The sequence below is a fragment of the Cyprinodon tularosa genome, unplaced genomic scaffold, assembly GCF_016077235.1.
Source record: "Cyprinodon tularosa strain WSP-4 unplaced genomic scaffold, ASM1607723v1 ctg304, whole genome shotgun sequence".
Lineage (NCBI taxonomy): Eukaryota > Metazoa > Chordata > Actinopteri > Cyprinodontiformes > Cyprinodontidae > Cyprinodon > Cyprinodon tularosa.
Window position 1 is genome coordinate 892,290 of NW_024039013.1, and position 16,407 is coordinate 908,696.

A 16,407-nucleotide genomic window follows, 5' to 3' on the forward strand; every position below is an offset into this window, starting at 1 on the left:
TTCAAAACAGAAAATGTGTGTTTACGCTCGCAGTTCATACAAGTGAAAATGCCTGCAAACAGATGCACAATGGTACAATCATACATCTTTGACCCTGAGTCAGAACCAGGAAGAAGTGGAGCCTCCTGCACAACCAGCAAGGACAGCAACCCATTTGTGAATGATAAGCAGCCTATTGTAAATGTTAGCTTTTGCTAAATCATGTTGAGACCAAAAAAATGATACAACAAACACAAGATAACATACAGACTGGAAATGAAGGGGTTTGGAGAGTGGATGTCTATCTTTTGAAGAGGTGGGATGATATGGATGATATTGTCTCATTTTCATACTGACAGTTTCAATCTTTATACCTGGCTTTTCATAATCCCTCAAGCCATTTTGGATGGAAAGGGACTTTTCTGAAATGTGTTTGCTGAATGTATAGGTAGCTTAAATGAGGCTAAGTTTCTGAGACGGTTCACACTGCCTGAGTTAGCCACCGGGATAAACCTATATGAACACCTACCTTATTTTAAGAACATTGCTACCTCATATGCAGAAAATTTTACTTTTATATTGCACTTGCTCAATGTTTTTCTACTAACAGACTTGCTTAGTAGAAAAACGAAAGCATTTTTTCCACTATCTTTAGATATCCTAATTTGAAAATGAGCTTAACTTTAAAGATTTCCACATAACCTGGGTAGAGAGCTAGAAATGACCTGAAAAGCTCATGACCAAAGACCAAAAAGATTAAACATGACCAAATGTGTTTATTTTCTAAGCTTTGGCCTTTCCCGCTTGGTAATGAAAATATAAAGCGGGAGAATTGTGTGGTTTTAGTGTTGGTGGAGTGATTATTCTTGCCAGATAACTGCCAGGCAACTGTAAAATGATATGATTTGGATTGTTTTTGCAAGGAGTGCATTATTAAGTAGCAACTAAGTGTATCATTTAGGCCTTGACATATACTGTAGAACTTAAAAGCTTTGTGACATATTTGCCGCACTATTGAACCAAAAAGCTTTTTTTTCTCTGAGCAATACCATCAAACATCGACTCATCATTTTGCACTGATGGCATCTCTTGTTCTTGTATGTGCTGTTGCTTACTCACCCCAAACAGGACATCCAGAGAACCTACATTAAAATAAGCCTGCTCATCATTTGTCACTAGACCCACGGGTAATGAACGAGGGGAATTGGATGTAGTCTCTAATTATGCAAAGGACAAAAAGCCAGTCAGAGTCCCTCGTCAAGGTCCCCCCGCAGCGGTGCAGCGGAGGACAGCTTTCACTCATAAATCACAGATAGGGTCAGAATCTGCAGCCAATTACAGATAAGGAGAAAGAAAGAAAAGCAGGACTGTGTAAACCCAAGATAAACAGTCATTAAGCAGAAGACTGCTGGGGATAACTGATCCATGCATGTTAAAGAAACAGCAGCTGATCAGAATCCAGCACCATATACAGCCTCATCATCATGATCGAGCTGGCCCTGACAATAAGCCTGGAGCATCCTAACCTTGGTGTTACAAGGGCCATTATGATCGATCAGCATGCTCCTGAGGCTGCCAGCATGCTAGGCGGCTTACATTCTAAATCTGTGTCTCTGCTCGTGGCCTGATGGTCATGGTAAGGTTGCACTGAGCCGAGCCACCCACACAGCGTGATCTGCTTCAGGGCCTTTCATGCATACTCACACTACGACTTGCTTTCAAAAAGTGACCTGAGTTAAAGTTCAGACAAAATGGTTATTTTAAGATTCTGTCCACATTTTCTGAATATCTTCCATTCGATACTGCGGATGTTCGAGGAGCAAGATTAAGAGTTAGACCCAATTCGCCCAGTTTTTTTTTTTTTACTTGAAGTTGAGGAGCTGTATCCCTCAATAGGACATTTAAACCTTTACATCTTTAATAATCAGCAGAATTCAATGTAGAAGCAACAGAGCACAGCATTTGGTAAGTAAAACTTTATTCATTAATCTCCTTACCAGATAGAAATTGTGCTAAAAAAAGAAATAAGAAAAACAATTCTGACATATCAATACAACGCTTGCCTATACCAAATATTTTTAAGCTTTGTTTTAAAATTGTCAATAAAATCAAAACAACACTTAAGCAATATGAAAGATTTTGAAAATTAGAGTGCAACGGCCTGAAATGACCGATCCCCATGTGTTTTTAAAGCATGTATGAGGGACTAATAATAGTCTCTGATTAGCAAACCTTAAAGCTCTGACACAAGGCTGGGGCTTGAGCTAGTCAGATCTATTGGGGGCCTGACCATGCAGAGGTCCATTCACATAGCAGTTTTAACAAACTCAGTGTCAAATCCTTGATTCTGAATTGATGTACCTGAGGTTTGAAACTCAAGAGTTTCCAACCTTTCAAAATAGCTTGTGAAAGCATAAACTAACTCACACAGCTTGTGTGTGTTAGCTTAATCAACTGAGTATGTTCAATCAGAGTCAAGCACCTGCGTAACCACTATGAAAAGCCATTGTCAGTAGAGCCCAGATTTGACCAGTCATCATGACAACAGGCAAGAGGAAGTAGGAGAACTAGATAAATTAATGCACAATAAAAACATTTTTAAATTTATTTAAGGTGCAACAGCACTTCAGCAGCCCTGCTTTGTTGTTTTTTTACTGCTTCATTTACTGCTTGAATGGTAGTCCATCAATGTATTCTATTTAGTTCCTTCCTGTTAAAAGGGAGTTTTTCCTCTCCATTGTCGCTCCGAACATGCTTTTTGTTAGGGATTGCCTTTGAGTCAATGAGTCAATGCAATCTGCTGGTTTTCCTTAGATAGAAAACTTTGAATTTATTTGACTGAGTGATCTGGTGAACTGTTTCTGTAATAAGGTGCCTTGAGATTACATTTTTTGGGAATAGGGGCTACATAAATAAACTGAATTGAAGAGTTGCAATCACCTGTCAGCAGTTGAAGATTAACTATAAAAACCTTGTTCAAACAGGTAGGACCTGTGCACCATCTCATGGAGTTTCTCCTCATATTGATTCTGTCTTCCATTACATAGTAAATACTAAGTGGCTGTCTGACTGTGCAGTTGTTTTCTATAATGCCATTATCGCGTACGACAATGTGCTCTAACTCAGGGCGGCCTCTCCGATTAGCTCACGGCACATATCAACAGCGACAGGCAGAACCAACTCCTCCGCTATGGTGAATGCTTTATTACTCTGTGCCACACGTCTGGCTACGAGGTAGCTGGCTTTCAATGCACATTTAGAGTTGCTTGTCAGTGACACGACAGACCTTTTCTGCATCTGCAGCCCAATTTCCTTCCTCCTAAAATATACCACCGGCTTTCCCACGAGCATCGGGTGCTTGGTCTCTAGATGCCGCTGTAGTTTTGAGGGCTTGAGAGCTTCGTTGGACAGCATTAGCCCACACTCCACACACTGGGCTTTTGGCACTGCCTCTATTCCTCCATTTACGAAACCGTATTTAATGAAGTCGAGATTGTATTTCTGCAAAAACCTTTTCTTTTGGGTGGGGGTGTCGGCAGGACGTTCGTCTTCATTTTTTCTTTTTAAAAACTTATCAATTTTTGCGAGAAGGGTAATCCAATGTAAAAGTCCGCTAGCTCTTACCTTTTACTACTGTGTTCGTCTTTTGCCAAGTCCGCGCATGCGCCGGACTGGTTGGCAAAAGACGAACACAATGGCGGACGCAAACAGAGAAACTGACGAGTTCTCGACGTATTTTTCTTCCTATACTATTGATTTTTGCTGCGAAGTAGACAGTCTAATTCTCTGTGTATTGGCGCTTTTTAAACAACCGAGTGATGCATTACCGCCACCACATGGTCGAAAGCTGCACGCAGCCCCACGGCCCTTGCGGCCCACAGGTGCAAAACTGAAAGATTTTTGCGGCCCACAAGGGGGCGCTGGCGGCCCAACTTTGGCCCTATGGTTAAGAATCACTGCTCTAACTGATATCAAATTCTGTTAAATACTTGTCAAATAAATCTGTGTAATGCTATGGTCAGGACAGATAAGGTCTTGGATGTGTGTAATGTATTGTGAGGTGAAACGATGACGCTCATAAAGATAATTTTCTTAATATAAAAGGACATCAATATGCAGTTTGAAAACTCTCTCATGTCCAATGTTTTAATTCTCTGTGAATTAATGCTATTCCTTCACAAACTGGATCCTCGTCAAAAAGACATGCTATGTATGTTTGTGTCAGTAGGTCTAACAGACCAAATCGTGGAGTTTTGTTGAAGAGTGCTCCTACAGGGAAAGATTGTTGTCATTGCCTTGGTTAGCTGCTGAAAAAGCCTCTTTGAATAACTGGCGTCTCATTTGTTGCTAATATGGAGCCTAGGCAGAAGTTCAACTGAAGAGACTCGTTGTTTTTCATACATCCAGCTGTGACACAGGTAATCAGCTTTGAACCACACCTCCATCAAAGCCAATCGGCATCCAAAGCTCATCTGAAAAGGCCTCAGATACGCACCTGTTTTCTCCTGTGCGCAGGCGGCGGAGGCGCTGTGACTTCATTCAGATGACACTTTTCAACCCACCTCCAGCCCCTCCTCCACCATCGTAGCTAAAGCTTCATCAGAGTGTCATTCCTCCTGGACTCTTACTGCTTTCCCTGTCTCTTCTTAACCGGTGGTAGAAGACCGAAATGTTGAGCCTGGTTCTGCCAGAGGTTTTTTCCCAACTGGGAGTTTTTCTGCTCCACTGTTGCTTCATGCTTGCTCATCATGGACAGGTTCTCTCAACCTGTGTTATCCAAACTAGACCTCCATCTGCCAGGTCCCGGAGTAAGGCTCTAGAATCACCTCACGCAGTCCACTGGATCTCACCATAAACCTCAGGATACCATATCGCTAACCATCAGTCTACACTCCATCTCCACTCCACCACCAGTTTCAGGACTAAGGGAAACAGCCCTATTCTTTGCTCCTGTTCATGCATATCTATCAAAATTGCTCGGTTTCCTGCAGAGGTCTGAGAGCCAAAGACAAAGTAATTGTATCAATAAATTTGTCCTAATTGTCTTTTCTCTTTGTGTGAGTTTTTCAGATTGAACTGACATTTTTATCTCAGCAATACCAAGTACCGACTGAAATACTTAATAAAAGCTTAATGATAATGAGTTTTGATCAAATGTTCTACTTAAAATAACTTGTTTTTATCAAGAATGAGCTGACTAAGAATTCTGCTTTCAACGTTTTGTCAGCAGCAGGGTTATGCTTACAGACCTGTCTGTATGCTAAGCTAACTAGAGGATTCCACTGTTAACAAGCAGGTACTGCTTTTTCCGTCACTTCTGCTTCACACCGCAATGCTGAAATAGCTTTTGTTCAACAGTCTTGCAGTTTAAATTTATGTTTTTAAGAGGTTTGTCCAGGTACTGTACTGCTGCTTCTTTTGCTTATTGCGGCTTTCCTTCATTTTATGGTACATTACTCCCATTTACTGGGCTGGACTATTTGTGTGCAAACCAATACTAGTTATGAGAGGAGAAATTATAGCATCCAGCCCTGTAGTAGCGGTAATACTGCATCCTTACTAAAATAATTCACAGCCGCCAATCTAATACTAATTTAAAAAGAAAAAATGTAACTGATGTATTAATTGTAACAATACAGAACCAGCCCAAAACATGCATTTAACAAAAGGTGAATCCACTTTACATCTCAGTTGTACTTCAAATTAGGACTGGAAAACAGGCAAACAAATAAGATTAACACTCTGGCATCGAAGGGCTGCCAGCAAGCTCCCTTTAAGCCTCCTACCTGATTAGGTGACGAGCTGCACCTGTCAGGCCTCAGCCACCTTGCTCTCAGAGGCCACCTGTGGAGACTGAAGGAAGCAGCAGCCAAAAACAGAGGTGTAAACCCCCAGACCCCAGCATGAAGTCTGGAAAGCTGCAGATGCCGCCATTCTAAACTTTTTTAAATGTGTCGAGCATGCAGGTGACAAGTTTTGGCCAATTGTGTCAAATTGATTCCTTGGTTCACGGGGCTTTGAAGTTGCCATCACTAGGAAAGGCTGGGCAATTAGGAAACAGAACAAAATTTAATTAGACAGGCAGGTAGGCAAGAAAGGGATGCTGGCTATGTACTCACATGGGTCTTTTAAAAATCTGCCACTGATGTGATCACCTGTAGAGGCTTATAAAACTAGGAGACAAGATAAGCTGAGTATTGCTGTTTGGGAGTGGGTGTGGTTCGCACAGGTGGGAGGAATGAGCACTCAGCTTGGCAGTGAGAAGCACAGCAGAATGTATGCAACGGTGATGAGCCAGGCCATAAATTAAGAAGAACAGATCATTTAAAAGGTGTCCTAATTCTCTAATATTTACCTACATTTTAATTTCTTTCTCATGGTGACCTTAATTTCACAGTGCAAATACGGAAAATATAAGAAAAAAGGAGCCAGAACAATATATTGGCTTTGCTTCTTCAATCTATTGTCTTCACATTTCCGTTCACATTTCCAAATATATGCGACCTGTATTGTGTGAACTGCAGTCATACAACGCAAGTGTCCCGCATGTGCAGTAGAGGACGCAATGACATCACAGGCCAGCGTGCTCTGTGTTTACGGAAGTAAACATGGAGGGTAGTGCCGGAGAGCATCTAGAGATTTTTCCCAACCATAAAAACACAATCTATTCAAGATGGTTAAACATAAATACTGCTCTCCGCCTCATCATCTGCCATGGTTGTTGTTTTTCTTGCCACTTCTTCATAGCAAGGCCGAGAATAGTGACCTTTATCGGGTATTAATGGTGTTCAGGTCAGATGAATGTGACCTAACCGTTCAGACACAGGTCGCATTTGAAAAGCTCAGACTCATAATGGATTCAGGACCACATTGCCAAGTGGCCTGGATCGCATTGGAAAAAATCGGATTTGTGTTGTTCAGACAGCCATGAAAAGATCAGATACAGGTCGCTTATGGGCCAAAAAATCAGATTTGGGTCACTTCAGGCTGCAGTGTGAAAGTACTGACTATTTCTTTTACTGCTTGTATCATACAAATCTTCCGACTTAAGTGCAAGCACACTATTTACTCCACAGATTATAAAAAAGATTAAATACATCCAAATACTGAGACAATCAAAGAATGCAAACAGAAGGAAAAGCAAACTTAAAAAAAACACATCTCTGGAAAGGAGGTAAGTCTTCAAGTTTAATTTAAAGTCATCCATTGTAATGCTCAACATATTTTAGTGAAAAATGTTATACAAATCAAACACAGAGGCCAAAGTGCTGTCAACAGTATATCCTCAGTAGAACCCATAACTTCAAATGTGGAGATAAAACCAACACAACATTGACACCTCCAGTAAATCTTAATGCTTAAGAGAAAAGATGTGTTTCTGAAAAAGATTAAACAATGACCAGAGTGAGACTATTCCGCGGCTCTTATCTAGGACAGGGAAACCACATCCTTGGCTCTTTTAGTCTGGAAGGAGAAAAAAGATCTGAAGACTAGATGTCTTGTTGTTCATCTGTCTATTATATGTAGACAGATTTCCATTGTAATCTAGAGCCAACTTATTTGGATTGCTTTTACCAGGAGTTTTTGTTTTGGCTTCTGAATTGTAAATTGGAATAAACAGTCTTGTATGTGCTGCCTTCAGCGGGTTTAAATCTCAGCTGCTGTTCTGCTAAAGGCAGCAAGATGACATGAACACATCAACTTCTGTCTTTGGTTCTGTCTTCCCTCCACTGTCTATTTCTTTTAGAATAGATGTTTTTAGTTCCCAAGTGTCTAAATAGTTTAGCAGCCCTTTATTTTAATTAGATTTTACATCCACACATCCCCAGTTGAGCTCTCTAATGTTACTAGACCAAAAACTCAGTTTTTGTTCCAGGGATGGGACTCTTGACCATTAGAGACAGTTTTATAAGTCATGGGTCCAAGGCTCCGGGAAAATCTCTCTCTTTGTGTGGTGTGCTTCATCTTTAATTTATTTTAAATGTCTTTAAATTAAATTGGAATTCATTTCCAGAGAGCATAACCACTGTTCAAACCTTTGCTTTTTCTTTGCCTTTTTTTTTCTTTTGCTAATTTATTTGTTCATATGTATTTTATTTTACTGGTTATTGTTTTTTTTTTTTATTTACTTCTATCTTTCTTTTAATTTTATGTAAATATAAAACATGTAGATGATCATGATTTTGGTGAAAGTACAAAAAAGTAGGAGTAAGATAAGAACAGAACAGTTTACATATAAGCATTCTTCGAGTATCTGAGAGTAGGAAATCGATTCATTGCATCGGCATGAATCCGACACAGTCTTTGTGTCGGTGTAAACTAACAATAGAATGACTTCCTGCTCATAGCTGCTGATTAGAGAGAAGATGATGTTTTTTTTTAACCACATCTCTGAGATAAAAATAGTTGTGCTAAACAGCGGATGTAATTTATCTGTCAAAATCTGGTCTATAAAAGAAAATAACTACATGTATTGGTACACTTACCTATAAGAAAAAATTATGTTATGCTGACCAAAGAAGAGTCAATGGTTTTGTAATATGTGGTTTATACAGGATTCCAGTTTCTTGAAAGTAAAGGAATGTCACTAATCGGGAATTATTTGTGAGTTAAGTTTGCAGGTTGATAAACTTGTCTTTCTGTTAATATAAAGTAGAAAATAAGTCTATTAATGACTGTTTTACCTATGAGCACTCCTAAGGCTTTGATGTATGGTAAGCCAATCAGAAGAATCGTGAGGGAGTGAAGGATGCAAAGCTGAAAGATGGCAGGGAAGGATGGATTTGCAATGCAAAAGAAATGGAAAACTTTATAGATAAGGAAGTCTGCCAGTGAACTGCTGTTTGAGTATCACTGGTTGAGTAACAACAGCCTGGAAAAGTTTGTGTTCACCGAGAGCCATCCAGGTTACAATAGCGGCTTCTTATGCATCTGGCTTCTTCTTCCACTTGACATTAGGTGAAAACAGTCACCCAGAAGAGGTGGCTACATCAAGAAAACCAGATGAACAGAAGGATTTTATCCACTATTCAGGTGACACACATTGTTTTTCTTCATTTGGTAAAGTAAAGGTAACAGTAAAGGTAAAGTTAAAGTTAAAGGTAAAGTTTTTTGGTCAGTTTAACTATGATCAAAACTTTATTCAATATTAATATTATTAAATTATTTATATAGCATGATTCATCTGTCAACACGTCATCTTGAGGCACTTTACAGAGACAATTTAATTCAAAAGTTTTCTATAAATGGTAACCCAACTGACAGCATTGAGGCATGTGGGGACAGTATTTGCTCCACAGTGCCTGCATTAATTTTTTTTGGTTTAAATGATAAAAGTAAACTTGCCCTATAAGTTGCACTTTGTAGGAAAGAAAGTTGAGCAAATGAGCTCTGAGTGGGTTTGTATGTCAAAAGAGATTAAAGTGAATGCATATAGTATGTAATGGAGACCAGAAGTCCTATAACTTCCTGAAAAGGGATCATTGATTTGGTGTTCTTTATCTTTAAGTGAGACCATATAGTTGAGTTGTTTTTCTTTATCGTGGTTCTGTTTGGATGTTTTTCACATATTCCTGTGGAGCAGGACTGGCCATCCTGTCTGTAAAAAGAGAATGCAGACATAAATGTCGGTTATTTGTTTAACTTATTAGATTGACAAAATATATGTTTGATTATAGTACCTACCTCTTCCAGGTTTGGCGCTTTTGAAGCAAACCAAAATAATCAGGGAGTAGGTTTGGCGTGTATTTGTTGTGTGATTTTTTAATTTTTTTTATTGAACTTTTTATTGAACTTGATTTGTTTATGGGTACTTATTTGTATTTATGTAAACATTTTGCGGTATACTCAAGGGTGTAGGTTTGTATCCAATTTTGGTCTGATGTCATTAGTCCTTTGGAAAAATATGCATCCTCTTTGTTTAAAGCTTAACGTAAACATAAGGGTGCATTTCGTTCAAAGACAAAAGCAGCATTTTTTTCCCTATATTTATACACATTTTATAAAAAAGGAAAGTTTTAAGCCTAGTCTCAAAAGTAGACAGGGTGTCTGCATCACAGACTAAAACTGGTAGTTGGTTCCACAGGAGTGGAGCCTGTCATTTTACTTCAAGAAGATCTAGGAACCACAAGTACACCTGCAGATAGAAAGTGAAGAGAAACAATCAAATGATGCAGCTTGGCTAATTACAATTTATTGTACATTTTTGCAATGAAGATGAAATAAGAAAATTCTAGAAACCTCTTTGATATTGGATTTAAGTGACAAGCCCTGATGCAGATTAACACCAAGGTTTTTTACATTATTATCTGAGATCAATTTAATCCCATCCAGTTAAAGTGACTGACAGCTTCATTTTGAAAGACTCTGGCCCAAAGACAATATATATATTTTTTGTTTACAATCAGAAGAAAAACATTTAATGTCATCTGTTGTGAATAACTGTATCCAGGTTGGATGCCATATTAATGTTGTGAATAACTGTTATATTCAATTCCCACCAGCTGGGAATTTATATTTCTGATACTTAATGATGTTTATTGCCCTCCACGGTAGGGCTGGTAAATATCTTATTTAATCAGATATTATTTCAGCTGTTATATACTGTTTATGAACACACGCCCTACTAGCTGTGTGTTAGAACAAAAGATGAAAGAGTGATTCGAGCACTAATCATGGTCAAACAGTTAATTCTGCACATATGTGGAATAAATTCACCACAACTTCTGTTCACAATATAGGATTTTATTAACAAAAATCATTCAGCTCCAAGTCAAACATACACTATATTGCCAAAAGTATTTGCTCACCCATCCAAATTATTGGAATCAGGTGTTCCAATCACTTCCATGGCCACAGGTGTATAAATTCAAGCACCTAGGCATGCAGACTGTTTTTACAAACATTTGTGAAAGAATGGGTCGCTCTCAGGAGCTCAGTGAATTCCAGCGTGGAACTGTGATAGGATGCCACCTGTGCAACAAATCCAGTCGTGAAATTTCCTCGCTCCTAAATATTCCACAGTCAACTGTCAGCTGTATTATAAGAAAATGGAAGTGTTTGGGAACGACAGCAACTCAGCCACGAAGTGGTAGGCCACGTAAACTGACGGAGCGGGGTCAGCGGATGCTGAAGCGCATAGTGCGAAGAGGTCGCCAACTTTCTGCAGAGTCAATCACTACAGACCTCCAAACTTCATGTGGCCTTCAGATTAGCTCAAGAACAGTGCGCAGAGAGCTTCATGGAATGGGTTTCCATGGTCGAGCAGCTGCATCCAAGCCATACATCACCAAGTGCAATGCAAAGCGTCGGATGCGGTGGTGTAAAGCACGCCGCCACTGGACTCTAGAGCAGTGGAGACGCGTTCTCTGGAGTGACGAATCGCGCTTCTCCATCTGGCAATCTGATGGACGGGTCTGGGTTTGGCGGTTGCCAGGAGAACGGTACTTGTCTGACTGCATTGTGCCAAGTGTAAAGTTTGGTGGAGGGGGGATTATGGTGTGGGGTTGTTTTTCAGGAGCTGGGCTTGGCCCCTTAGTTCCAGTGAAAGGAACTCTGAATGCTTCAGCATACCAAGACATTTTGGACAATTCCATGCTCCCAACTTTGTGGGAACAGTTTGGAGCTGGCCCCTTCCTCTTCCAACATGACTGTGCACCAGTGCACAAAGCAAGGTCCATAAAGACATGGATGACAGAGTCTGGTGTGGATGAACTTGACTGGCCTGCACAGAGTCCTGACCTCAACCCGATAGAACACCTTTGGGATGAATTAGAGCGGAGACTGAGAGCCAGGCCTTCTCGTCCAACATCAGTGTGCGACCTCACAAATGCGCTTCTGGAAGAATGGTCAAAAATTCCCATAAACACACTCCTAAACCTTGTGGACAGCCTTCCCAGAAGAGTTGAAGCTGTTCTAGCTGCAAAGGGTGGACCGACGTCATATTGAACCCTATGGATTAGGAACGGGATGTCACTTAAGCTCATATGTGAGTCAAGGCAGGTGAGCAAATACTTTTGGCAATATAGTGTATTTCAGTTTAAAACTCTTAACTAAAACTACTGAAACTCAACTAAACTGCTATGTACAAAGAGGAAGGAGAAACATGGTTGAAAACCATATTACTGTTTAAGATGGATTTTGTGTTTGAAAACCAAAGTTTATCTGGAAGAATTTGGGATATGATCAAATTAGCTTTTCACAAATTTTAAAGAAATTGGAATGTTTTCAGACCAATTCACAATGCAAATCCATGAGGTGAATAAAACATTATTTGGCCAAATAATGTTTTATTAAATTATTTGCTTAATCAGGAACCAGTAACCTTTAGTTAAATGATTCTTTACCCTCTTTGAAATAGCTAGCAGCGAATAGACATCAGGATTCCGCTAAATGACTCTTGGTCATACTTGGCAATCGAAATGTAATGAACATGTGAGGAACACATGAACACTAATGTTATATGAGTGTTTAGACCCTTAGAGAAAGCTGAGCTTCGACAACAGCTATATTAATGTAGCATAGCATAGCATGCAATCCATCCTGTTAGCTTTGTCTTTACTCATCAGTTAAAAGATGAAATGGTCAAAATCATCAAAAGACATATTGTTTGTTCTGTCCCTAATTGTGCCAGACCTGAAGACGTCTGTCCATGTCAGTTTTCGGAAGGTTTGAGTTTCATCCAGCAGCAGCTTAGCACTGCCACTCACGGCAAACTGGGCTTTTCTAGTCCATGGGGCTCACACCAAGGGATCCTTAATCCGGGCGTACACTGTGTGATTTTCGGGAGATTTTCCAGTCGTGCGAGAATTTCTCGACCAGGTCGACTTTCAGCCTGACCGTGCATTGTGAGTTGTGCAGTGTACAGGGGGTAACGAGGGGCGATCAGCCTCTCACCACCACCTCCCCATTGGTAATCGTGAGGTCAAACATGTTTGATTTTCTCCAGACCGTCGTGGGCAAATCACTTAGTGGGCATGCACAAACAAGGATTCTTCTTTTTCTTCTTCCTCTTAGATGTAAACACAGAAGCATGGCAGGATGTGTGGGTGAAATGGAGTTCTTTCTTTAAAATTGACAGACCATAGTAGCCACGTTTGCTTAGCCATGTCTTTGTCCAAATACGTCATTGCCTTTTCTTTTTAGGGCTTTCAGCACAAAATTAAACAAATTGCCAAGGCAGCGCGTTTCACTATAGTGAGCTAAATTTCCCCTTCTATTTGTTTGGCTTTCAGAAAGATAAGTCAGAGCAGCTCCATCTCACTACGGAGCTGAGTATGACGTGATTTTTAGACGTGCAGTTTGAGCAGGTAGATCGCATCAGAGCGTCGGGCCGAAATTAATCGTGAGCTGTGAACTCACACTGTTTGACGAAACCCTGCGGTTTCGTCGTACAGTGTGAGCAGTAGTCGCGTTCAACAATTGAAAAAATCTCACAGTGTAAGCCAGTCTGGCTCTGTAAGTTCTGACACTCAAGAGAAATGGGTTGCAAAAAGTCTGTTTTGCAGCAGTTTGGTTCTGAAGTCAGCCATCATGACTTATCCTTGGTCCTTCTAGAGATCGGGGCCTTTTTGCTGGATCTCCATGGTGGTTGGAACTCCCAGGCAGCTTCATGGAAAGAGAAAATGAAATCCTGTGTGCTGAGGTCGTTACTGTTCTCAACGCAGCAGGGGTGGCAAGTCAGAGCTCTGTGGAAGTTCCTGTGGAATCAGTTGGCTGAAAAAGGGGAGTAGGTTTCACAGCTGCTCCATGAGCCAAAACTGCATCTTCTTCTCTGGTCATCATGTCAAGATCAAACATGGACACTTGTTCCCAATGTCTAAAACCACGATCATGGCACATGGCACAACACATTCGAGGCACATCTCTGCGGAGTATCTTGCGATATCGATGTTGCAGAGCCAGCTGCAGGGCATAACTTTCATCTTCCTCACCCAATGGACATGGTTAATATAAAACAAGGACAATATCTAAAATTATTATCATGGTTTATGGTACAAGAAATATTTGATCATTTGAAAATAAGCATCCAAATTTCAATATGATTAAATGAAAACAGGCAAATTTTACCTGCATTAAAATCTACAGGATTCTTTTCTAAAACGACCCTGGTAATTTGTTCATTTACAGCACTTTGAATAATCTCAATAATAAAATGTGCAATATGAAAAAAAGCCCTACCTTGCTTAATCTTCCTAAAAGAGCAAACATTTAAGATTGGAGTCCTCAAAAGCCTCATCAAAGCCCATCAACAAACAAACACATAGAAAAGAAAAAGATAGCACTTCTATTAAACTGCTTTTCTGGAAGGTGTTGTTAGGCAATCAAAACTAAGAGGTTTCACATTATCTGCTGTGACTCTGATGGTAACACTAATGTTGCTGTTGCCTCGGGAAAGTTTCTCACTATTCTACAAAGATTATCCATAATCTCGATTAAGTTTGTTTTCTGTTGAACAGGCGTAAACGCTTTAGTGGCTCCACTCAGCATTTAATTGTTTTGTTTCTTTTTTGTTCCATGTAGATTGTGATAAAAAAAAAAAAAAACAGCTGGCAAGTCCCTAATAGATGGTGATAAAGCATTTGATGATTAATCCAATAATTGAAGGAGCAATAACTCATATTAAATAAAAGCTATACTACAGTATTAGTAGCAAAAAAAAAATCAGCCAATTGCTGTGGCGTTGTGGGTTGTTTTTATTTTCTCTGATTGACTTGTTTAATACACTACTCATTGCTACTCATGTACTCATCAATACTTCATTTCCAGTCTTTTTCTCACCCAAAAAAGAAGCCGCTGAGTTTTTTCTTTAGTTTAAGGAGTTGCTTCTAAATGTTCAGTGTTACATCTGTCCATTCATCAATCCTATTGAACTATGGACAGGCTGAAAATTATTTTATTAACTAACAAAGACAACAAAATATGTGGCAACAAAAGGAAGCAGATATTTCATAAGATCTACTATATCTTTTGTTGCTTCTTTGCCAGCTCACCCTGTTTCTATTCACTTTCATCATATGATTATTATCTTATCATGTCATTAAAATAGTAGTTATTTGTGACATTTAATATTATTTCATTTATATTCACTAAAATAACCACTGTTAGTCGTTGTATATTTGTCTTCAAACAATTACCATTTTAGAAAGGGCCCATGGGTTCTTTTATACTATCTGTAAAGAAATAAACTAATAAGGGAACGTCAGCAAATCATTTTCATTTCCATGACCTTGAAAGATATGTTTTCAAGTTTTCTCTTCAAGCAGCATTTCAAAGTTTGACTTGAGAAGTTCTTTGTACACAAGACATAAATATTAATGCTTTAAATGATGCTGCTGGTGCTTTAGATATGAAATGCCTCATACCCAACAGGATTAAAGAGAGATTAAAGCTAAAACTTTTTATAGCTTTTATAATCCTGGGTGATAGGAAAAAGGCTAAACATCCCTTTTATAGTCAAGATGAGTGATATACGTATGTACTTCTTCAGGACTAAAAGAGACCAAGGCCTAAAATCTAATAGCCAGCTCAAACAATACATTCATGAAATATCATAGAAATGGTCATTTTAGATTGGTTGTGTTTCTTCTTGGGAATTAACTACAGTGATAAAGAAATGTTACGGTATAATGATAAAGTAAATGTTAAAAAAAAACATGTTGTGACATACCACAACAATTTGTTGACTACATAACTATAGGGGGAAAATGGAAATGAGAAAAATGTTTGAACAAAATAAGCTCTGAGTTTTAACATTGAAAGTCAGCTTTTTAATGGAAGGAATTTCAAATTATAAATAAATAATTTTTAAAGAGAAAAATAAACAATACCTTTTTATATTATTTGAAACCACCTTTATATTCTTCTGTCATTCTTTCTATTTACATACTCTGTCATAATCCACTAGTATTGTGTTTTGGTTTTGGTTTGAGCTTGTTTTTAATAATTTCTCACTTTTTTTACTACTGTTTATTATATGACATTAATTTCTTTATACATGTTCCCATCAATATTGACATGTGGTTCTATTGGCTTCATCGGGGCGTGATGTACAGCTCCCACTAGAGCAGTTCGCAGCCGAGTTTGAAGCGGCCAGGATGAAGATCAGTGCCTCCAAATCCAAGACCATGGTCTTGAGCCGGAAAAGGGTAGAGTGCCGTCTCTGCGTTGGGAAGGATGTACTGCCCCTAGTGGAGGAGTTTAAGTATCTTGGGGTCTTGTTCATGAATGAGGGGAAGATGGAGCAGGAGATCGACAGGTGGTATCTGCTGTGAAGCGTGCGCTGTACATGTCTGTTGTAGTGAAGAGAGAGCTAAGCCAAAAGGCAAAGCTCTCGATTTAACGGTCGATCCACATTCCTACCCTCATCTATGGTCATGAGCTTTGGGTCATGACCGAAAGAATGAGATCCCGGATCTAAGAGGACGGAAT

The 16,407-nt window shown here is 39.3% G+C and overlaps 1 protein-coding gene across 1 annotated transcript in view; it reads left to right on the forward strand.

Moving 5' to 3' along the window:
• The first annotated feature begins 8,867 nt into the window (after nucleotides 1-8,867).
• The window catches only part of st6galnac5a (ST6 (alpha-N-acetyl-neuraminyl-2,3-beta-galactosyl-1,3)-N-acetylgalactosaminide alpha-2,6-sialyltransferase 5a), a 93,493-nt gene continuing 85,953 nt past the window's right edge, over nucleotides 8,868-16,407 (forward strand). Inside the window, exon 1 of the mRNA XM_038291971.1 lies at nucleotides 8,868-9,012. The gene's annotated coding sequence lies outside the window, so the exon portion shown is untranslated. The remainder of the gene's footprint in view (nucleotides 9,013-16,407) is intronic.